The sequence below is a fragment of the Gorilla gorilla genome, chromosome 7, assembly GCF_029281585.2.
Source record: "Gorilla gorilla gorilla isolate KB3781 chromosome 7, NHGRI_mGorGor1-v2.1_pri, whole genome shotgun sequence".
In the NCBI taxonomy this organism is placed as follows: Eukaryota; Metazoa; Chordata; class Mammalia; order Primates; family Hominidae; genus Gorilla; species Gorilla gorilla.
In genome coordinates this window covers 123303848-123329440 of record NC_073231.2, presented here as the reverse complement: position 1 = coordinate 123329440, position 25593 = coordinate 123303848, and the positions used below count along the sequence as shown (strand labels likewise).

General features: G+C 38.0%; 1 long non-coding RNA gene across 3 annotated transcripts in view; it reads left to right on the top strand.

Annotated features, from left to right (window-relative positions):
* The window catches only part of LOC109027881 (uncharacterized), a 249111-nt gene that overhangs the window by 64795 nt on the left and 158723 nt on the right, over nt 1-25593 (top strand). For all 3 annotated transcript variants that reach the window (XR_010135031.1, XR_008667676.2, XR_002006963.3), the window contains exon 3: nt 15819-16071. This is a non-coding gene — a long non-coding RNA (uncharacterized lncRNA). The remainder of the gene's footprint in view (nt 1-15818; nt 16072-25593) is intronic.

The following is a 25593-nucleotide window of genomic DNA, read 5'->3' as shown; positions in this document are numbered from 1 at the left end:
TACATATGTAACTAACCTGCACAATGTGCACATGTACCCTAAAACTTAAAGTATAATAAAAAAAAAACAAATATCAAGATTAAAAAAAAAAAAAGAAGTGTCTGTTCATATCCTTCACCCACTTTGTGATGGGATTGTTGTTTTTTTCTTGTAAATTTGTTTGAGTTCTTTGTAGATTCTGGATATTAGCCCTTTGTCAGATGAGTAGATTGCAAAAATTTTCTCCCATTCTGTAGGTTGCCTGTGCACTCTGATGGTAGTTTCTTTTGCTGTGCAGAAGCTATTTAGTTTAATTAGATCCCATTTGTCAGTTTTGGCTTTTGTTGCCATTGCTTTTGGTGTTTTAGACATGAAATCCTTGCCCATGCCTATGTCCTGAATGGTATTGCCTAGGTTTTCTTCTAGGGTTTTTATGGTTTTAGGTCTAAAATTTTAGTCTTTATTCCATCTTGAATTAATTTTTGTATAAGGTGTAAGGAAGGGATCCAGTTTCAGCTTTCTACATATGGCTAGCCAGTTTTCCCAGCACCATTTATTGAATAGGGAATCCTTTCCCCATTTCTTGTTTTTGTCAGCTTTGTCAAAGATCAGATAGTTGTAGATGTGTGGTATTATTTCTGAGGGTTCTGTTCTGTTCCATTGGTCTGTACCTCTGTTTTGGTACCAGTACCATGCTGTTTTGGTTACTATAGCCTTGTAGTATAGTTTGAAGTCAGGTAGTGTGATGCCTCCAGCTTTGTTCTTTTGGCTTAGGATTGTCTTGGCAATGCAGGCCCTTTTTTGGTTCCATATGAAGTTTAAAGTAGTTTTTTCCAATTCTGTGAAGAAAGTCATTGGTAGCTTGATGGGGATGGCATTGAATCTATAAATTACCTTGGGCAGTATGGCCATTTTCACAATATTGATTCTTCCTATCCATGAGCATGGAATATTCTTCCATTTGTTTGTGTCCTCTTTTATTTTGTTGAGCAGTGGTTTGTAGTTCTCCCTGAAGAGGTCCTTCACATCCCTTGTAAGTCAGATTCCTAGGTATTTTATTCTCTTTGAAGCAATTGTGAATGGGAGTTCACCATGATTTGGCTCTCTGTTTGTCTGTTATTGGTGTATAAGAATGCTTGTGATTTTTGCACATTGCTTTTGTATCCTGAGACTTTGCTGAAGTTGCTTATCAGCTTAAGGAGACTTTGGGCTGAGACAATGGGGTTTTCTAGATATATACAATCATGTCATCTGCAAACAGAGACAATTTGACTTCCTCTTTTTCTAATTGAATACGCTTTATTTCCTTCTCCTGCCTGATTGCCCTGACCAGAACTTCCAACATTATGTTGAATAGGAGTGGTGAGGGAGGACATCCCTGTCTTGTGCCAGTTTTCAAAGGGAATGCTTCCAGTTTTTGTCCATTCAGTATGATATTGGCTGTGGGTTTGTCATAAATAGCTCTTATTATTTTGAGATACGTCCCATCAATACCTAATTTATTGAGTTTTTAGCATGAAGGGCTGTTGAATTTTGTCAAAGGCCTTTTCTGCATCTATTGAGATAATCATGTGGTTTTTGGACAGTGCAGTTTTAATAGAGCTCAGTTATATTTACTTCTTTTGAAGAGGGTTCAGACTGTGTAATAGCATTTTTTGCCATCAAAATAATACCCTGTATTTTATACATGGCATAGGATATACTCAGTAATCCCTCTTCTGTGAGCTTCTACAGCATCCCTTTTAACCATGCCTCACCTCACAGAGTGTCAGATTCACCCCCAAATTAGTAATACTATTTTTCTAACCCATGCCCTTCTTTTCTGACTCTTCTGTCTGACGTATTTTTCTCCTTCATAGCCATTGGCAGATGGCCTCTCATCTTTCAGAATTTAGAACTCATGTCACCTCCCCTATGAACACTTTTCTGACATATCCCAGGATGAATTGCTTATTTTCTCCTTTGTGTCACACTGTAAACTTCTAGATTTCTATTATGCTACCTAGGATGCTTCATCACGTTTATTTGTTTTTGTGTTTATCTCTTTTCCTAATAGACTATAAATTCTTGAGAGAGACTTTGTTGACTTAATATTTTTTTCCCAGTAGTTAGGACAGCATCAAGTACAAAGTCAATCATCAATAAATGATACACGAATAGGAAATTTAGAAGGTAAAATTCTGTAACAACCCTCAACGACTCCCCTTCTTTGATATGCATTATTTTCCAGGCAGTTAGAGCTGATCCATCCTGCATAGTGTCATCTGCTTCTTGTGTCTGTATTTAGAGGGAGCTGCTTCTGATTCTTTGCCCTCAGTGGGCATGCAATCAAAGCTTACAGTCTACCGAATGAAACCACAATTGCACATTGAATTTCTTTCTCTGTTAATTTCAGACAACATGTCACGAAATGTCTGTCGTGAGAACATGCTGATTTATGTAGCAGTTCCTGAGGTCATGAAAATGAAAACTGGAGATTTAGCAGACCAGATTCTGGCATATATGACTTATGATTATTATGTTGGATTGGGTCAATTTCATCGCTATACTTCATCTTGTTAGTTACTAACAAATTGTCATAATAAAATTAACACATTTTAAAGTTTATAGGAAGACTTGAATTAAAATTTCTGAGTCTAATTCAATAATATTCCTCGTGCTTCAGTGATATGACAGTTCTTTGAGAAAATGGAGCCCTTCATTGAATGCTTCTTTATTCAATAAACTTGCAGAATAGTGTAAATATTCACCCTTTTCTGTTGTTCTCCATTTATTTTTATAAGTCTACTGAGAATAAATTTCTTTCAAGATAAAATTACTTTTATCTTTCTTTCAGTTTTTTTTCATTCTTACTTTCTATTGTCTTTGACTTTATTTTTGAAGGCTATTTTATGGGTATAGACTTCTAAATTGGTAGCACTTTTTCTTTCTGCTGTTTAAAGAAATTTCTAAGTTTCTATGCAAAAATGTACTTTATTTTTACTATTGATCCTTTGAAGCTAGTATCCTTTTTGTTCTGGCTAAATTTGTTATTTGCTTTTTCTTGATAAATTACTTTGACTACATTGTGCCTAGATTTTTATTTTTATATTTTAAATCCTGCATAAAGTTTGCTAAATATCTTGAATTTATGGGTTATTGTCTTTTTTATCATATTTGAAAAATTTTCAGCCAACTTTTATTCAAATAGAGGATATTTTTCCTTCTTCTTCTAGGACTCTAATTACACATGTGTTAGGCCTTTTGAATGTGTCTCACATGTGTCTTACACAGTTTTCTGGTTCTTTTTTTCCTCTCTATTCTTCTGCTTGGATATTTTTCTACTGAACAGTTTTCTAATTCACTAATACTGTCTTCCACTGCATCCAGTCCACTTTTTATTTATCCAATGAGTTTTAAATTTCAGATATTTTATTTTACAGATTTTTAATACCAGTTCGAGTCCTTTTTGTCTAATACCGCACTGAAATACTCCACTTTGTCCATCTCTTCTTCTATATTATTTAAGATGTTAATCATAGTTATTTTAAAGACTTTATTCGCTAACTTCAATGTCTGTAATATCTCTCAGTCTCTTCCATTGATTATTTAATCTCTTGATTACTAGTCACTGTATCATCCTCCTTTGCTGTCTGGTAAGTTTTATTTTATGTGCTGGACACTGTGGGTGGTAAAGTCTCTAGATGTTGTTGTTATCCTCTAGTGAGAGTTAATGGAGTTAAATTTTGTTCTGATACATATTTAAATTACTGGAAGACCACTTGATTCTGATGAGTCTTGCTTCCAGAGTTTATTAGGATGGAACTATTGCAGTTTTGCCCTTCATGTCTGAGAGTGTCCCCTACTAGCTGGCACATGGTCATTACTTCCAGAGCATGGCCATTCCAAGGTCTCAACTGAAAACCTGAGATGTTCCCAAAGGTCTCTGTACTCTTGTTGGGCCTCAGATCCAACATTTTCTTTTCTTTCTTCCTTTCTTTCTTTCTTTTTTATTTATTTTTTTTGAGACAGAGTCTTGGACTGTCACCAAAGCTGGTGTGCAGTAGTGCCATCTCGGCTCACCGCAACCTCTGCCTCCCAGGTTCAAGTGATTCTCCTGCCTCAGCCTCCCAAGTACCTAGGATTACAGGTGCATGCCACCACGCCCGGCTATTTTTTTGTATTTTTAGTAGAGATAGGGTTTCCCTATGTTGGACAGGCTGGTCTCCAACTCCTGACCTTGTGATCCGCCCGCCTTGGCCCCTCAAAGTGCTGGGATTACAGGTGTGAACCACCATGCCCAGCCTCCAACATTTTCTTAATACTCTGCAGGCTTGAAATCTTTGCTAAGCTCTTTAGCCTCCTAGTAGTTTTTCTCTGGTAGGCCATTTGAAATCTTGCCTTACAAGTTTGCATTTTAGAAGTTGGCCAAATGTCCTAGGGGAAATGGCTACATACATTTTGGTGCCTCTTGCTTTTGGGTCCTTCTTATATAATACCATATCTCGAAATCCAAGTGTCCTGGAAGCCCTAAACGGTTTATTTGATCCAGCAAGACTGCCACTCTCTTTTAGGACTTTATTTCTCTTTGCCCTAGATTAGAAAATACTCTCAGGGTGAAAATCAGGGTAAATGTAGTCCTCACCTTCATGTTTCCTTTCTTTCAATGGCCAGAGCCTAGGATTAATTGCTAAACAGTGTCTGAAAACACTTACTTTATACATTTTATCCACCTTTTATACCAATTTATGATAAGAAGAGGATAGGTTTGATACCAGATACTCAGCCATGACCAGAACCAAAGACCTTACCACTATTCCTTATTTTTATAGTCATCACTTTCCAATGCCACTGTCTCATGTTTTTGTTCCTATTTCTTCACCTTTTCCCCATTCCTCATGAGACTTAAATGCTTACTCTCAAGAGCAAAAGCATTATTTTTCATGAATAGGGGAACTTAAACAAGATATTTAATTTTCTTGATTCTTAGTTTATTCATCTAAGATTATGGTCAAATTTTATTAGGCAATATTTAATAGGCAATGTTACTTACAGTGTGTTCCACAGGCTACCTATTTCAAAGGAATCTGGAGAGGTTTGTTAAAAATAGAGATCCTTTAAATCCTTCCAGATCTACTTAATCGGAATCCTGACTGAATTGACTCTGAGGATCTGCATTTCTACCAAGTTGCACAGAGAACCCTTGTGTAAAGTTTGAAAACAGTGTAATAAGGCCATCATGAAGATTAAATGAGCCATATTCTATGAAGCACCTGAAATGTAAGTGCTTAATAAATACTGGTATTTATTATACTATTTTCTATTCCATATATTTTAGAAAGATATTTTAAATAAATATGCCAATATGTGAAATATTTTGATCCTATTCAGAGACTATAATTAGATACAGTACACACACACACACACACACACACACACACACACATATCTATATATGTAGTGCTTCTACTAACTAAAATACCACATGATCCAGGCTTTTTTTGTTATTAGAACACTCAATAAAAAAGAAGTTCAGCTGTAAATTTGATGTGAAATATAGAACTTAAAATCTTTCAGTAATCAGGATCCATCAAAATATTTCAGCCTTGTAAAATATGTGGAAAGGTTACTATTTCTTTTTTCCCCCAGAACTCTAAAAAGGAAACTAAAATTCAATAGGAACATACACAGTGTGTTTAAAAAGGGAGCCAAATACATTGCTATTCTGACTTGTGGTTTATCAAAGTGAATTCTAGTAAAAGAAGAAAATATCAGCGATTTTAAAGAGTGTTATGAGGTTCCAAATCCACAGTTCCCCCCAAAGTTAATTCTCTTAATTGTTATAAGTGATTGAGAGGTTTTAAACATTAATTAAAGTAAAGTAAAAATGAATAACCCTGTAAGTAATATCCTCCTTGGCTTAATGACATGCAGAATCAATTGTGTACAGCATTTAACATGCATTTTTGGAAAATTGGCTTCCTTTTTAGAGATGGCAGCCAAGACATAGCTGCAAGGCAATCACCATCAATTACCAGGTTACTTCTGTTTTAGTTATAGTATAATTTTCACTGGAAATTAATTATATTGTTGGGGTTTTGGGGTGTTAATTAATCATCCATCTCCTGAGCCCAGCTCAAGTCTGAAATCTATGAGAAAATTGCTAGGAGTAAGATGAACAGGGATCAAAATACTAGAATTATTTGTAAATATAGATTGGGAAATTTACTGGGATCTATGGTCACCACTGGGCTTTCTGCTACCTTTATCCCTAGGCATAGCTGAAGAAGTTGGATCTGCCAAGTAGAATCACTTATCTAGAATTATTGCCTCACAACTGTTGAAGTCTATTAGTGGTGACTGAGAGAAACAGGCATGCAGACCAACATCTAGAAAAAATACCTTGATTTCGATCTATGTGTCCTCATCTCAGGGATGCACAATTGGTGGGAGTATGAATAAAAAGAATGAGGTAGCAACTGAGTCATACATGTTTGGTTCCTTCACCAAATCTTAGGACATAAATTTTTACATTAGGGTGAAGGTAGAAAGTTGCAGTGCAGGATGCTTCCATTTATAATACTTTAGGGTCGAACTGGAAGCTCCTTTTAGGGTTGAGTACTGTATGTCCCTTTCTACCTCCCTCTTTCCCATATATCTGCCCACTCTGCTGCCTAGTAAAATTCAAAACAATTAAGGGAATTTAATTGGATAACAACCAAATGCTACCATCAAAATACACAAATACTAACGTCTATGTTACATCTCGTATTTGGATAGATTTAAATATATTTCTAAAGCTCTTTCATAAACACTGTGTATTAACTACATATTGTATGTGTGGCCGAGATGCGAGTTGACCTTTGAGTTTCAAAGAAGTTGGCTCAAACTCCTTCCTATGGACAGTGGCAGAGATAGTTCATGTGTGTATATATGATTGTGCAGTTGTGGGAGTGGTAATGGCAGTGATGTCTGCATCATCCTGGTCGTCTTTGGGGCTGAGATCTGGCTTCTGATCAAATAGGACAGTGTCTGAATTATCCTCTAATACCAAGTGTGCTGTCCTCATTCCATGATGTATATGTTGAACACAAACCCTTTCTTCCATTTCCTTCAAAAATGACAAAAAAGAAAAACAAAAATGCTCCCATGAGGCATTTTGGCAGATTCAATCTTGGATATTTTCCTGTTTGTGAAGATGGAGATGGTTTCAGTGAAATCACAAAAATAAACCAATATTTGCTATTCTTTTAGGAAGACTTATTATCAAAACTATCCTTTCTCTTCTGCTCTCTTCTCTCTTCCCAATGTCCTTCCCCTGAGAAGAAACTCTACCCCTCCTTAAATTATTTTTATTTTTTTTTCATGAAGTTTTCTCTAGCTCTTATTCTGAAATTCATCCTAGGACTTCAGAGTCAAAGCCACAGGCCACTGCCTTGTGGTCTTATTCTCCCTCTCCAGTTTCTGCAAGGGTATGAGAGCAGAGGAGCTACGTAAGTATTTATTTCTCCAATGATATAAAGTATGCTCTCAGTAGTTAGCAACAGACTCTGTTTTGATTTTAAATATTAGTTTTTTCATCTTTATTAATATGTTAATTATCTGTCTTCTATACTTTATAAAAGAGATAGTTTTCACTTGCACAATCAGCACTGGCTTTATAATTCAATAAATGTAGCTACAAATCTCTAAAGTCTTCAAGGAATTTGATTGTTTACCAAGTTGCAATTATATTCCTAGCTTGCATTGTGTGATTTCAGTGTATCAAGATGCCTCATTCATAAGACAAAACAAAATTTCCTTAGCCTGCTTTATGATTATTGACACTTCATAACTACAACTAGAATTACTTATTTCACATGGAATTGATTTTCAAATATACATCTCTAACATAAATAAAGTATCTGATCTTTTTCTAAGAGCAAGTTTTGATTAGGAAATGGGTGAACATACTATAGACACTTTGAATACTTAAAAGGGAATGATGTCATTGAGCAAGAAGTGAATTAATAAAGAAGTTTGGAGTGATAATCCAAATTTCTCCTAACATACTATTTGGCTTTCAACTTAGTAGCATTTCTTGGGTAGATTTAACTCTAGTCCCTTCATTTCTGATAATAGTAGTTTTCAAACATAAATCTGGGTTAGGTTTTCACCTCACTTACTTTTGGTAAATATGTTCTTATTATTGCATCTTACAGTTTGATCCAAAATCAATAATTTGGATGCACATATAGCAAACTAGCTAACTGACAGAGTTCCTAAGGAGACTGGCAGACTAATTTGCTAAAGCACATAGCAACAGCCCAGAAAACACTTCCTGTGTCTGAGAATGCCGAAGACAGGATTCTTTTCTAATCCTATTCAAAACAGAGTGGAAAAATATATATATTTCCTTTTGATTGCAGAAAAAAATGAGTGAATTTATAGCATACTTTAGACCCTCCAGTGAAAGGGCCCAGAAATCTGGATGTTTAACAAGCACTCCAGCTAATTCTTACAAGACACAATTTTAATAAAGTGTAAAGGTGAAGAGGGAGGAAGGAGAGGAGAGGAGAAAATGAAATGTCTTGGGTGTGTTTTCTCTCAAAACAGTCTGCTCTTCAAACCAACATACTGATACATGTTCCCCCAAGTGAGCATACCCAAGTTCTCCAAACCACTATTACTAGTTGGACATGTCACATTCCTCAGGTGTTTTGGGAGATAAATCTACAGGGTCAACCTCTGTTGAATAAGATTAGTATTAGAAAGAGCTTAAAAGAAACACTAGAGACTTGTGAGAAAAATAATCTGCCATATTTTTATTTTTTATAATGTTTATTCTGAAGTATTGCTATTAAATGTAGCACCTCTTCTTTGCTTTTCCCATTACATTCTAAACTCTTTAAAAGTAGAAATGTTTCCTTAGTCATCTGTGCATCCCCAGCCCTAATGCATGGTTCAGCACGTGTTTTTAAATAAGAGAGTGACTTAACAAATACTAAAAGTGTTATGTTAAACAGTTTTTTATTGTTGTTATTACTATAATTATTATTTACTTTTTTTATTTCCTCAGAATTACTTATGCTCATAGAGCTCAGTGCAAGCCTGTGAAAATGTCCTCACCATAGGGAACTAACTATGTTAAATAATTTTATTGAAAAAAATCATTGTTCCATAAGGAATGGAAAATTCTGACACTCATAAACAGTAGGCAAATAGGCATTACAAAACTGAGGATCAAACTGCAAAAAGGAAAGTCTCGAGGTGATAGGTTTATGACAGTGCCTATCCACATTTGATTCCATTGCTTAGACAGTGAACATTTCCCCAGCTGGGTCTTTACTTTAAATTAACCTTAGTCTCTAGCAGCAGGAGCAATTATTTGGACCTACATTTGGATACAGGAAAAGGAAAGAGATTCTTCTTTTATGCCTCATTAGGCTACAGAATGAGTAACACAATACAAATGTCCCTGAAAGGATTAATGATACAGCTCAAGATAGCTATGATTTGTTCTAATTGGAAATACGATCATCATTTCCTCTGATCTTCGGATCTGGGGATGAGCAAGGATCACAGCTGAACAGTAAGTAAAGAGGCAACAACAGAGAGATGAAATCATCCTGAAGTCGGCTATTTCCAATTCACTCAACACTTCTTTCCAATTTTGCACCTTCCTGGAGGGAACAGTCATAGGACTGTATGGTGCGGTTCCAGTATTATTGAGTGGTAAACTGTTGTCCTCAAGACTATGAATACATTGTGCATGTTAATACAATCTTGCAGGGGGCCCATATGGAGACGATGAGAGCCTAAGCAGTTGTGTAGACTTTGAGCGAAACTGTTCTTGGCTAATGTGCTCCGATTCCTACAATCCCCATTTGGCAAAAGAACTAGAGGGAAGAATTTATTATTTGAGATAATCCATTATATTTTGTATTTGTGTAGGAAGACTGAACACTGTACTATTACTAATAAAAAATATGATGTTGAGAAGCAATTCTAGTTATCTATTAGATATCAGTTACTTTTATCCCGTTGACTTGTTGTACAGCATGGTGCTTAAGAGTACCTCTGAGGGTCAGATTGGTTAGGTTTGAAGCTTGGCTCCTTCACTACCAGCTACATGACTCAGGACAAGTAACTTAACCTCTCTGTACTTCAGCATTTTCATCCAAAAAATGAGGATAGTAATATTCCCTACTTCATAGAGTTATGAGAATAAAATAACTTAATATATGCAAAGTGCTACATTATCTGACCTATAGCAGACACTCTGTATAGGCTACTTGTTATTAATCCTCTGCATAGCACATAACAACAGTAAGCCATTTGTTCTGTTTATTTAAATTATTTGCTTCATTGTTTATATGTTATGGTCTATTCTAGAATGTAACTTTCATGAGAACTGTGGCCTTGCTTGTATTGATCACTACTATATCCCTAGAATTCAGATTAGTATCTGATGGGGAATAGACAGTAATACTTCTTGAATGAATGTGAAAGGTAGAATCATATGAAAGGCAGATGTTCAGCCATTATTGAACTGAAAATTGGTGGCTTCATATGGTCCAAATTAATAGAATGAATACCTTAGACTTGAGAACAGCCAATGTGGGCGCTCAGTATAACTAAGCCACCTAATAGCTATGTGACCTTGAACAAGTTTCTTCATTTGGCTAATTTATAGTTTGGAGATGATATATACCTACCTCCAAGAGTTGTTTTGAGAATAAAATAAATAATGTATGTGGAGGTAACTTGCACATAATAAATAAACATTTTTTTGGAAACAAAGTAAATTCTAACATTAACGCAGCACTTTAGAATCTGTAAAATGCATTTGCAAGTTTTATCTCATTTGTTTACTATAACAATAGAAGATGGTACAGATAAAAGAGAGCTTTATTATGCAAGGGTAATTTAATTATTCACTACAAAAAATTCACTTAAAGCTGCAACAAAAATTTCATAGTATATAAGGGAAAAAGGATTCAATTGAGAATTTACCTTTAAAAAGTAAAGGTAATAAAAATAATATATTTTTCATAAATGTAATAATTTTGGTTATAATGACAATAAGACATATTTACTGAAAATAATGGAGTCCTTTTTTTAAAAAAACATGATTTCTGGCAAAACTATAAATGAGAACATAATGCAATGTCCTTTTATGTTATTAACTTTCAAAGAATCCTCAAAGGTCACTTTTGAGAAATATTCAAGGTTTAATCAGCTTTCCCAAAGATTTTTATTGTTATTTTGATACTCAAATCTTTTTTCTTTAAAATTCCTGCCCTGTCACCAACCTTACCTTTTCTCTCTTCTGTGGTTTTGAGGTGCTAACTAGGCCAGATCCTTCCATGTCCGTTGCTTTGTGTGTGACTTTGCACTGTTCTCTAGCACTGCTCTCATTCATCGCTTGAGAGTCTGAAACTTTTCTGAGATTTACAGTTTTGCTTGCCAAAGGATTTGCAAGATATTTATAGACTAATAATCCAAGGCATTGATTTAATGGTTAGAGATAAATACAAATCTTAAAAGAGAAGGGATGCAGAGAGCAGACTAATTTCATAAATGAGCAACTCATTAGAGCATTAGAGGATATTTTCATGTTATGATGGCTTTTGATTTCTTGTGCAGTCTCATTATGTTGCAGACTCAGATAATAAAATTGAGATAATGAGGAACCTCTGTATTATTACTATCTTCGTTTTATAGATAATTAAAATGCAGCTCAGAGAAGTTTAGTGACTTAAGGCAACACAGCAAGTAAATACTGTCTCTTAATCCATGCTCTTTATGCACAGAAGATAAATTTGGGATTAAGGGTGAAATTATTTTCTTTTGGTTGCAATCTAAATTTATGCTTTACTGTAATAAGAAAGAGTCTTTTCAAAGGACTCATTACTTTGAATAAATGTTAGGATTTCTGAGTAGTCTCAGGTCGCAGGCTAAAGTCTTTTCTTCTGCACTTGATTTTGATCTCCGTAGGAAATTATTGCAGGTCCTATGTCTGAGAATTCCTTCTCAAGTAGAATGAATGGAATAATGGAATGAGTTTAGAACTAAGAATGAGGATTTATGGGTTCTAGGCTTAGCTCTGATGTTGACAAATTTTCAAAAATCAAGTATAACCTTGGACAAGGAGCTTTCTCAGTTTCAGTTTCCTTAACTCTAAGATAAAGGTTCTGAGCTCATTGATCACCAAAGCCCTTTGTATGTCAAGATTCCTTATGTCTACCTACTACCTGCACTCCACTACAGACCAGACAGGTGGTCTTATGCTGCTATGCATTTGAACTGTGAGGTCTGGCACAAATGGAGTTTGACTGCAGCTCTATGCTTTCCCTCTCCCTGTAATTTTCCTTTTCCCTTTCTTTAAACCTAAAGTTCTTCGGCAGCCAGTATATTGGTAAGAGTGTGACCTCAAGAGTCAGACATACCTGAGTGCAAACCCTAGCCATATGATTAGAAAATTTGCTGAGTTTTAGGCTTCTTATTTCTACAGTTAGATTATTAGACAAATACTGGATACTACTAAGGATGAAATCTATTAATATATGTGAAATAATTGGTACATAGGAAAAACTCAGTAAACACCAGCTTCCTTGCTCTCCCTCCACCTTCTCCAAACACAAAAGCTGTAAAACATATTTGCTGTAGAGCCACCACACTTCTTTTACCAGGAGAACACAGAGATGCAAATGGTTAAGAAAAAAATAATTAAAATGGATTAAGATATCGCTTTCAAGCAATGCTTACTTAAAAGACCGAATTTTGAAGCTATCAGTTGTATGTGCATTCACTTGGAAGTCCCTGAACAAAGCACTAATATAATCATGTCTAAGTCAGCATCTTCTAGTGACCTGGAACGTCAGGTCATTGCTTGGCTTTCTTGCTAATCTCTGAAAGCTCAGTGTTTTATTGCCAAAAACAATGCAAAGGATCAGCTCTTCCTTTTAAAGATTTTCTTAGTGTTTTACTATCTCATTTCTTTCAGAGAAGCCAAGCTGAGAATTGCCTTAGGTGGACTGAATATATGTCCTGTTGGCTAATGTTCCTGTCTTCTTCTAGACTTTCTTCTAGAACTCAGTTCTTATTCTATCTATCTATCTATCTATCTATCCATCTATCTATCTATCTATCTAATCTATCTTCATCAACATCATCTATCTATTATCTATGTTTTTCATCTATCCTGTGGAAACACCGATATCAAATATATTTTTCTTGATTTGAGACCTGTGTAGAATACTGAGAAATAGGTTTCCAGGGTGAAAAGTGAATCAGTTGCTTTTGTCATTTAATTTATTTATCTTATAAAGTATCTTAATTACATTTTCTTTAATAAGACAAGTCCCTACCATGTGTAGTAGCACATTATTTCTTTTGAAGAGATTCAGACAAAATTCTTCCTATCTTCAAAGCTCAAATTTTAGTTATTCAGAAAATGTCAGTGTGTCTAGCAGAAGGAATCTGAAGCTAGCCTGATCTCTAAGAGTGCCCAGTTTCACTTCACCATCTCTATGGCTGTCATTCTGTGATTCTGAGAGCAACAGAAGAGGGTTCTCTTTGCAGGATGTGGGCAGAAAGCCAGGCAGGAGTTATGCACTGGTGTGCCAGCTGAGTGGTTTAGAAACCTTGTGTTCAAGCTTTCAAATAGTGGTCATTTATAAGTGACCAGAAACCCCAAAGTAGCCAAGACTTGAGGCAGGCATTAAGAATTGAAGAGGCAGATAAATCCCAGGAGAGGAAGTCAAAATGGAAAAGGAGGTAAGTTTTAGATACATTCAGTCAAGACTCAGTGACCAGGATACAGAATCTCAAACTAGTATGAATGGAAAGCTTTTTTAAAATCTAGGTACAGATGACAACAACTTTTGCAATTATTTTCTTTGTTGCTTACATGATCAGGGAATTTAATCCTATTCCACAAACCTACTCTATAATCATGGTACAAAAAAATAGTAATTTTGATAGTGGCTTTTGTTTGTTTTCTATAGCAAATGTCAAAGTCCACCTGTAATATTTTAAGTGGTGATTGGAAGATGGCCATTTTTCTAAGTTTTAAAGAGACACATTATTGACACATCTGTGGACTTTTTAGTGTGAATCACAATTTCACTACCATGAGTATGAAAGTCCAGAGAACAAAGACAGTGTTTCCTTCTGTTTTGAATGCTGTGGTCTCTGGCATAAGTTCTGGTTCATGGCAGATTCTCCATATACACTTTTTTCAATTGAGATGCTTAGGTTCAGAATGTTAAGAACAATCCAGATCAAGCCAGCTGTGTTCTGAAACAATGTTGTTTTCCTCAAGCCGTCACTTTCTCTGAGTTGGAAACTTTACTTGATCAATAATGACTTTTCTGAAAGCCGTAATTCCAGAACCCCATAAGTTGACTTTCAAGGCTGCTAGGCACTGCACATCTGTCACTTCTCTTTGACAATCTGCAAGGTGCGACCGCAGCATCTGTAGAGAGTGGATTAATAACGCTGTCCTGCTTTGTGTGAGAATCCCCAAGGTGGAACAGGAGGCTCAACACAGAGTCTGCTGCATTCTCAGCATGCTGGCTGGAATTAAACACCTCATTTGAAAACCAAGACACACAAAGAAGAAAATGGAACAAATCCCTGGCTTTCAATTGCATTGCAAATAGGACTGAGTGAGGCTTAAGTGTGGAATTCTGCCTAGATTTTTCTGAATCTAAATGGTTCATCTCTTGCAGAAGAGTGGTTGGGTTATTTCAATGTTTGAGACCAGGTAAAACTGTTGAGTATATAGGCTACTTTTCCATACATTCAACCATTTTATTCACTCATTTGGTGTGGACACCCATTATGTGCTGCAGATGAAGCAGAGAAAAGGACAAAACAAATTTCCTATCCTCATGGAGCTTACATTCTGGAGATAGAGACAGACAATGAATAAATGAACAAATAAATACATAATGCCATCAATGAATAACAATAACTCACAGTAAGATTGATATGGTGGTACCATAATGCCTGACACCAGATATGATGAATGACAGTGACAGATAATGATCAGGGATGGTCTTTCTGAGGAAGGACCCTTTGGATAGAGAATGAATGAAGTAAGGGTGGGGACCATGTAGAGATAACTAGGGGAAAAGCTCCTGGCAGAAAAAAAGAGAATATTCAAGGGCTCTGAGATGGGAATGAACTTGGCATTCTGGGAAACGGCAATAAAACTGGTGAGACTGCATATTAATGAATGGGGAGACAGTGATGAGGAATAGAATGAAAGAGTAGAAGCCGACAGCTTGTGAAAGGCCTGTTTGCTGGGATTTTGGATTTGTTCCAGGTGTGGATGAAAAAGCAATGGAGGATCTAAAAGAGAGGGGGAAATAAGGTCTGATTTACATGTTTAAAATTACACTGCGTGGCCAGGCACAGTGGCTCACGCCTGCAATCCCAGCACTTTGGGAGGCCGAGGCGAGTGGATCACCTGAGCTCAGGAGCTCAAGATCAACCTGGCCAACATGGCAAAACCCTGTCTCTACAAAAAATACAATAAATTAGCCGGGCGTGGTGGTGCATGCCTGTAATCCCAGCTACTCAGGAGGCTGAGGCAGGAGAATCACTTGAACCTGGGAGGTGGAGGTTGTAGTTAGCCAAGATCACACCATTACATGCCAGCCTGGGTGATACAGCAAGACTCTGTCTCAAAAAAAAAAAAAAAAATTACACTGTATGACAGGCAGAATAATAGTCCTTCAAAAATGCCCATACCCTAATCTCTGGAACTGTGAATATATCACATTACATGTCAAAGGGGAATGAAAGTTTCAGATGGAAGTAAGGTTGCTAATCAGCTAGTCTTAAAGAGATTGTTTTGGATTTTGCAGGTGCTCCCAATGCAATCACAAAGATCTTTAAAAGTGGAAGAAGGTGGGAGAGGTCAGAGTGCTACGAAGAGAATTCAGTCTACCACTGCTGGCTTTGAAGATGGAAGAATGGGGCTATGAGCCCTGGATTGTGGGCAGGCTGCAGAAGCTGGGGCAGAGATTCCACACAGGCACCTCTAGAAAATAATGCAGCCAGCCAATCCTTAGACTTTATCCCAGTAAGAGTCAAGTTGGACTTCTGACCTACAAAAGAGTAAGATGATGAATTTATATTGTTTAAACCACCAAGTTTGTGGCAGTTTGTTACAGGAGCAATAGAATATTAATACACTGTAGCCTCTGTGTTGGGGATGAACTGTACCATCTAAAAGTAAAGGGAGTACAATTAGGTTGTTCCTGTGATTTTAGAATTCAGGGAAAATGGTCTTGACAACAGGGACAACAGTGAAGGTGGTGGGAAGTGGTCGGATTTGGGATACATTTTCAAGCAGACAAAAAATTGTCTTGAATAATTCCCAGAATTTTGGTCTAAGCCATTGAGTTTGAACAACTAGATGAGTAGTAGTGCATTTACTGACATGGGAAAGACAGGGGAGCTATGGTTTACAGGAGAAAAGAAAGAATTCTGTTTTGGAAATTAGTTTGAGGTCTTTTTCAGATACCCTAGTGGAGACGTTGATTAGGCAATGGGATAAATGATTCTGAAGCTCAGGAGATGGGTCAGGGCTAGAAATATAAATCTGGGATGGCAAAGTTACAAAATGGGAGAGGCTTTTATCCTAGATATTATGGTGCCACCCTCAAAACCCCACTACTTATACTTGAAATGTTATGTGAGAAGAAAGAATGATTTTGGATTTCTGAAGCACTTATTTGCTGTCTTACAGCTAACTAATTCCCCAAACTGTTTAATCACTTTATATTCAACAAAATTTGAATTTCCAAAATTGCTCAAATCCAGAGAATGGTAGTATCTAGCTTATTTTGTTGCAGATTTAGGGACATAGTCATGAATATTTCCTAGTGATGTGTTCTTATCTAAACTTGCTGGGGCAAATTGGGTGACAAAAACAACTGTGGTTTCAGTGGGTACAGCCTTTATCTGTGGTTGAAAATGGCTCGTCACAATGTCGACATTTGGAACAGCCTGTTGAAGAAACAGAGGGGAGGATGTACCACTTCCCTTTTAGGACATGAATCTGCAGGTGCACACATCTCTTCCACTCATTTCCTCTGGCTCAAAAATAATATATAGTCCCATTTAAGATTTTTGTTTTTGTTGTTGTTTTGTTTTTGTCTGGATGGCCATCTATGCAGCTGAGATTGTGGGGTTCAGTTACTAATGAACAAAGAGAAAGTAGATATTGGAGACAATAGTAATTCTGTCCCAGTCAGTTCCTTTGGCCACCCTAGTAATCTTATGTATCCTTCTTTTTGCCCCTAGAACACACTCACCCTTCCCCAAGGGTCGCATGCCAGGTACTACATGCAGCTCAAAGCCCCAGATCTGCAGGTGATGCATAGACTTTCACTAGAACCAGGTGTGGCTGCTCATAGTTCGGGGAACTATGACCTAAAAGACTAGTTATTTGACTTCTCCCCAGTGTAAAACAGCAGAGTAGGAGCTGTGTAGTTGCAATTAAAACACACAAACAAAAGTCAAAAAGCCTCCAAGTTAGAAAGAAGAGTCTGAAGAGGCAGTACTCACTTTATAACAATGATCAAGTGCTGATGTACAGGAATACCAAAGGCTCCTGTACTAGGTCTGCTAGAGCTGCCATAGCAAAATACTACAAACTCTCTGGCTTCAACAACATAAATTAATTTTCTCACAGTTCTGGAAGCTGGAAGTCTACAATCCCGGTGTCAGCAGTTGTGGTTTCCTCTGAGGCCTCTCCCTGGCTTGCAGATGGCCACCTGCTCGCTGTGTCCTCATGTGGTTTTTCCTCTGCGCACAGCCCTAATGTCTCTCCCTCTTCTAATAAGGAGACCAGTCACTTTGGATTAGGGCCTGCCCTAGTGGCTTTATTTTAATCTATCCACCTCTTTAAAGGCCTTATCTCCAAATATAGAGTCCCATTCTGAGATACTAGGGGTTAGGGCTTCCACAAAGGAATTTGGCGGAGGGTGAGGAGTACAATTCAGCCCATAACAACTCCTTTCCCTAGCAATGGAGTAAATCCCTTCTTTAGCTCATCTGGCATCCCTGGCTTTATTCTCTGGGCAGAACTTTCTGAATTCATGTCTGTGTCTGCTCTAGGACCCAGATCATAGAGAATCAAGTGAGGTCAGAGAGGTTCTTGCCTCAGGCATAAAAGTTAAGGGGGCACAAAAAGACTTGATAATCAAAAAAATTTTAATGATATATTTTAAACAAACAAAATGAATGTAAATGATCTATAAATCTGTGGTGAACAAAATAACACTGTTTAATAAAGATAGGATTGTATGGATGATTTTCCTTTTCATCTCAGGATCTGATATGACTTCCTATGGCACTGCTACAGATTGTGTTAGTATTAAAAATTTTGCTATTTTGTTCATCCATGATGTTTTGCACTGATTCTGATTCTATAAAGCATTGTATTAAAATAGTATTTTGATTACTGACTGTTTTTGCACTACCTTAAATTTTGTACCTGAGGCCAGGGACTCAACTTGCATTACTTTCATCTTGCTCCCTCCTCCTCCAACCCTTCGCTTTTTCCTCTGGAAATTTTTTCTTGTCCATCCCCCCTTCACTACATCTGAAGTGGACACAGGAGAGAATATCCTTCCCAGTGACCAAACCACGTTATGTTGGTTTTAGGTGTGTAGCAACACCAGGCTTTGGTCAGCTAGGTTTCCCATTCATTCAGCATATAATTTCCTAAAAAACCTAGTCAATTTCTGGTCTATTTCTTTCTTTTTTTTATTATACTTTAAGTTTTAGGGTACATGTGCACAACATGCAGGTTTGTTACATATGTATACATGTGCCATGTTGGTGTGCTGCACCCAGTAACTCATCATTTAACATTGGGTATATCTCCAAATGCTATCCCTCCCCACTTCCCCCTCCCCACAACAGGCCCTGGTGTGTGATGTTCCCCTTCCTGTGTCCACGTGTTCTCATTGTTCAATTCCCACCTATGAGTGAGAACATGCAGTGTTTGGTTTTTTGTCCTTGTGATAGTTTGCTGAGAATGTTGGTTTCCAGTTTCATCCATGTCCCTACAAAGGACATGAACTGATTATTTTTTATGGCTGCATAGTATTCCATGGTGTATATGTGCCACATTTTCTTAATCCAGTCTATCATTATTGGACACTTGAGTTGGTTCTAAGTCTTTGCTATTGTGAATAGTGCCACAATAAACATATGTGTGCATGTGTCTTTATAGCAGCATGATTTATAATCCTTTGGGTATATACCCAGTAATGGGATGGCTGGGTCAAATGGTATTTCTAGTTGTAGATCCCTGAGGAGTCACCACACTGACTTCCACAATGGCTGAACTAGTTTACATTCCCACCAACAGTGTAAAAGTGTTCCTATTTTTCCACATCCTCTCCAGCACTTGTTGTTTCCTGACTTTTTAATGATCACCATTCTACCTGGTGTAAGATGGTCTCTTTGTGGTTTTGATTTGCATTTCTCTGATGACCAGTGATGATGGGCATTTTTTCATGTGTCTTTTGACTGCATAAATGTCTTCTTTGGAGAAGTGTCTGTTCATATCCTTCACCCACTTGTTGATGGGGTTGTTTGTTTTTTTTCTTGTAAATTTGTTTGAGTTCATTGTAGATTCTGGATATTAGCCCTTTGTCAGATAAGTAGATTGCAAAAATTTTCTCCCATTCTATAGGTTGCCTGTTCACTCTGATGGTAGTTTCTTTTGCTGTGCAGAAGCTCTTTAGTTTAATTAGATCCCATTTGTCAATTTTGGCCTTTGTTGCCATTGCTTTTGGTGTTTTAGACATGAAGTCCTTGCCCATGCCTATGTCCTGAATGGTATTGCCTAGGTTTTCTTTTAGGGTTTTTATGGTTTTAGGTCTAAGATTTAAGTCTTTAATCCATCTTGAATTAATTTTTGTGTAAGGTATAAGGAAGGGATCGAGTTTCAGCTTTCTACATATGGCTAGCAAGTTTTCCCAGCACCATTTATTAAATAGGGAATCCTTTCCCCATTTCTTGTTTTTGTCAGCTTTGTCAAAGATCACATAGTTGTAGATATGTGGCAGTATTTCTGAGGGCTCTGTTCTGTTCCATTCCATTGGTCTATATCTCTGTTTTGGTACCAGTCCCATGCTGTTTTTGTTACTGTAGCCTTGTAGTATAGTTTGAAGTCAGGTAGCATGATACCTCCAGCTTTGTTCTTTTGGCTTAGGATTGACTTGGCAATGTGGGCTCTTTTTTGGTTCCATATGAAGTTTAAAGTAGTTTTTTCCAATTCTGTGAAGAAAGTCATTGATAGCTTGATGGGGATGGCATTGAATCTATAAATTACCTTGGGCAGTATGGCCATTTTCACGATATTGATTCTTCCTATCCACAAGCATGGAATGTTCTTCCATTTGTTTGTGTCCTCTTTTATTTCATTGAGCAGTGGTTTGTAGTTCTCCTTGAAGAGGTCCTTCACATCCCTTGTAAGTTGGATTCCTAGGTATTTTATTCTCTTTGAAGCAGTTGTGAATGGGAGTTCTCTTATGATTTGGCTCTCTGTTTGTCTGTTATTGGTGTATAAGAATGCTTGTGATTTTTGCACATTGATTTCATATCCTGAGACTTTGCTGAAGTTGCTAATCAGCTTAAGGAGATTTTGGGCTGAGATGATGGGGTTTTCTAAATATACAATCATGTCATCTGCAAACAGGGACAATATGACTTCCTCTTTTCCTAATTGAATACCCTTTATTTCCTTCTCCTGCCTGATTGCCCTGACCAGAACTTCCAACATTATGTTGAATAGGAGTGGTGAGAGAGGGCATCCCTGTCTTGTGCCAGTTTTCAAAGGGAATACTTCCAGTTTTTGTCCATTCAGTATGATATTGGCTGTGGGTTTGTCATAGATAGCTTTTATTATTTTGAGATACATCCCATCAATACCTAATTTATTGAGAGTTTTTAGCATGAAGCATTGTTGAATTTTGTCAAAGGCCTTTTCTGCATCTATTGAGATAATCATGTGGTTTTTGTCATTGGTTCTGTTTATATGCTGGATTACATGTATCGATTTGCATATGTTGAACCAGCCTCGCATCCCAGGGATGAAGCCCGCTTGATCATGGTGGATAAGATTTTTGATGTGCTGATGGATTCAGTTTCCGAGTATTTTATTGAGAATTTTTGCATCCATGTTCATCAGGGATATTGGTCTAAAATTCTCTTTTTGTTGTGTCTCTGCCAGGCTTTGGTATCGGGATGATGCTGGCCTCATAAAATGAGTTAGGGAGGATTCCCTCTTTTTCTATTGATTGGAATAGTTTCAGAAGGAATGGTACCAGCTCCTCCTTGTACCTCTGGTAGAATTTGGCTGTGAACTTGGTTCCCTTCTTCCAGTTGATCGAATCAGCTACTGAGGCTTGTGCATTCGTCACGTAGTTCTTGTGCTGTGGTTTTTAGCTCCATCAGGTCCTTTAAGGACTTCTCTGCATTGGTTATTCTAGTTAGCCATTCATCTAATCTTTTTTCAAGGTTTTTAACTTCTTTGCCATTGGTTCGAACTTCCTCCTTTAGCTCCGAGTAGTTTGATCGTCTGAAGCCTTCTTCTCTCAACTCGTCAAAGTCATTCTCCATCCAGCTTTGTTCCATTGCTGGTGAGGAGCTGCATTCCTTTGGAGGAGGAGAGGCGCTCAGATTTTTAGAATTTTCGGTTTTTCTGCCCTGTTTTTTTCCCCATCTTTGTGGTTTTATCTACCTTTGGTCTTTGATGATGGTGACGTACAGATGGGGTTTTGGTGTGGATGTCCTTTCTGTTAGTTTTCCTTCTAACAGTCAGGACCCTTAGCTGCAGGTCTGTTGGAGTTTGCTGGAGGTCCACTCCAGACCTGTTTGCCTGGGTATCAGCAGTGGTGGCTGCAGAACAGTGGATATTGGTGAACAGCAAATGTTGCTGCCTGATCGTTCCTCTGGAAGTTTTGTCTCAGAGGAGTACCCAGCCGTGTGAGGTGTCAGTCTGCCCCTACTGGGGGGTGCCTCCCAGTTAGGCTACTGGGGGGTCAGGGACCCACTTGAGGAGGCAGTCTGTCCATTCTCAGATCTCCAGCTGCGTGCTGGGAGAACCACTACTCTCTTCAAAGCTGTCAGACAGGGGCATTTAAGTCTACAGAAGTTTCTGCTGCCTGTTGTTTGGCTGTGCCCTGCCCCAGAGGTGGAGTCTACAGAGGCAGGCAGGCCTCCTTGAGCTGTGGTGGGCTCCACTCAGTTCGAGCTTCCAGGCCGCTTTGTTTACCTACTCAAACCTCCGCAATGGCGGGCGCCACTCCCCCAGCCTGGCTGCTGCCTTGCAGTTTGATCTCAGACTGCTGTGCTAGCAATGAGTGAGGCTCCGTGGGCGTAGGACCCTCCGAGCCAGGCGCAGGATACAATCTCCTGGTGTGCCGTTTGCTAAGACCATTGGAAAAGTGCAGTATTAAGGTGGGAGTGACCTGATTTTCCAGGTGCTGTCTGTCACCCCTTTCCTTGGCTAGGCAAGGGCATTCCCTGACCCCTTGCACTTCCTGGGTGAGGCGATGCCTCACCCTGCTTTGGCTCATGCTCGGTGCACTGCACCCACTGTCTTGCACCCACTGTCTGACAATCCCTAGTGAGATGAACCTGGTACCTCAGTTGGAAATGCAGAAATCATTCATCTTCTGTGTCACTCACGCTGGGAGCTATAGACTGGAGCTGTTCCTATTCGGCCATCTTGGCTCCACCCCCTGGTCTATTTATTTCTCATCAATTCTATACGACAGTAATAACAGCCAATGGTCTCATCCAACATACTTCTTAAGCATGAAGATTTCAGTCTTTTATTTTCTGTCCTCTATGTGCTGCCCATTCTCAATCTGACTTTTTTTTTTTTTTGAAGGTAGCTGAGGTCATTAAAAAATATATTTGGTTGGGAAGAAAAGATCCTAAGTCCAGTTTGTGCCTCTGTGCCCCCTCCCATTGTCTGGCAGAAAGCACTTACTGGGAAGTGCTTGAGCAAAGTCTAGCCTATAGGCTTGTCTCCAGCTAAGGCTGCTTCTTCAGAGTCACCAGAATAGAGAAGCCATTAACTTTCCAACCCTGTAGGGTTCCAACTATCTAGACCCTTCCCCACCCCACCCCCCGAAAAAAAAAAGAAAAAGAAAAAAATGACCCAAATGGAACTGAATTACCTTCCACCTCTACTTTTAAGTAGGCTGACTCTAGCTGGGATTCAGCCCATTCTTACAGGACTTTGCTAAAAATGACAAGAAGCAGTCAACAATATCCTGCACTGATACTCTGAAAAAAATTCAACACATTCCTAAAGTGGGTTCAGTTAGCATGGGTTCTGATGTCCAAGTTATCACAGGAGACATTGTGATAGGCAGAATAATAAGCACCCCCCACCCTTACCCAAAGATGTCCATGCCCTAATCCCCAGAACCTGTGAATACATACCTTACATGGCAAAGAGGAATTAAGGTAGCAGATGCAATTAAGGTTAATAATCATCTGACTTTAAGATCAAATAGTTGACTTTATCCTGGACTATCTAAGTGGATTCTTCAAAATCACATTGGTTCTTAAAGGTAGATGAAAGAGGCAAAAGAAGAGGTCAAAGCGATTTGTAGTGAGAAGGATTTGACCTGCTGTTGCTGGCTTTGCAGATGGAGGAAGGGGCCATGATCCAAAAAATGCAGGCATCCCTAGAAGCTGGAAAAAGGAAGGAAATAGGTCTCTCCTAGAGCCTGCTGAACAGAGCATAGCCATGATAACAACTTAATTTTTAGTTCTGTAAGAGCCATTTAGGGTTTCTGACCTCCAGAACTGTAAGATAAAAAAATTTCTGTTGGTTTAAACCATTAAATTTGTAGTAGTTTTATAGAGCAGCCATAGGAAATGAAAGAAGCGTTTTTATCAAATGTTTTGCAATTCAATTTTTAGCCTGAATTTTTTTTTGTCCTTGCCACTCACTGCCTAACCATTAAGCCAATGTCATATATGTTCAGTTGTGTTATGCCATTATCCCACTATAAGTACCAGATTCTATTCATTAGTACATTGTTTCATACCTCTGACAAGACCCAAAATAACTCTGGCTTAAGCAAGATAGAACATGAATCTATTTTACGTAAGTCTGAAGAGAAGCAGACCAGGGCTGTTCCAAGGGTTGGTAATTCAGACCTTTCTCTTGTTCCTCTGACATCCCTAGGTATTGCTTCCATCCACATAGCTGAAGAAGATTCGTCATCATATTTTAGTTACTGGAATGAAGAATTGGGAAGTGAAGGGCACACACCTTCCCTTTAGGGCCATAACTTGAAAGTTGCACACATCACATTTGCATTCCATTGGCCTGAAATTAGTCACATGCCATATTTAGCTGCAAGGGAAGATACCATATGTAATTTCTAGTTTGGTGGTCATATGCTGAACTCAAGTTTGAAGACCCTATTACTGAAAGAAGGAGAATGGAAATATCAATTCCTGCTACATACAGGAGGTGACAATTTCATTGTTCAAAGAGAAAACTTATTTCAATTTGCACCCCAAGACAGGAAAAACACTTATCCCAGCACAGTGACTTTAAAATTCTTCCCATGGACACTGGAGTGGAATGGGGTCATCACAGAATCAGCATTCCTGCAAGGATGTTTTAGGTATAGAAAGAATGTTCAAGTAAGAGACTGAGGGTTGCAGTGGTGCATTGGCAAATGAGTGTTGAAATCAAACAAAACTCTCACATAAGGCTAAGGTTTAGCGGAAACCTTTCACACCAAAAGTGGATATCCCAGAGTAGATTTGGGGATAGGAGAACAACATGGAAAATATGAAGAAAGCTCCAGATAAGATCGGCCTAGAGGCTCTTTTCTTAGCCATTATAGTCAAGAGTTACCATCAATCCTCCTGGTGAGGAGAAACCAGAGATTGTTGCCAGAATCTATTGTGTATTGTTTTTAGATTGACGTTTAAATGTAGAGATTAAATTGTAGATTTTTTTTTTCATTTTCAACAAATCCTGTGGTCATCTTCATGGAAATCTTGAGTTAAATACTCACGTGGGTGTTGTCACATGTAGATACTTGGAGGAATTAGATCATGCAGTTAGAGACCAGATTCAGGAGCCCTGAGCAGGAAAACCCAGGTAGACATCTCTATTCTGGAATTCTAACAAGATGTGTTACTTGGGGAGCTTAACCTTTCTAAATCACTAAACAGTATTGAAGTGTCCTGGCAGTTTAGGTCACTGTGCTTTTTCACCCACTGACGTTCTGACATTTGTGCTAAATATCATTGGTTATTTGCTCACTATCCTATGAAATATCAACAATTCAAAAACATCTCAATGTCTGAAAACTTCGAACTTTAGTGATTCTCTTGGCTGATGTCCTTATGCTTTAGCTGAGGTAGGAAACTGGTACTCAGAGAATAAATGAGTTCACATGCTAAACGGTTGTTATTGACAGAGTCACATTTGGAGTTTCAGCCCTGATTGCTACTCCACTATTCTGCATGTTATGCTTTTCTGTTTGATTTTCCCCTTATTTCCATTTTTTAATCACCTAAATAATATGTTTATTATTTTTTAAGTATTACATTACAGATGAAACACTGTAT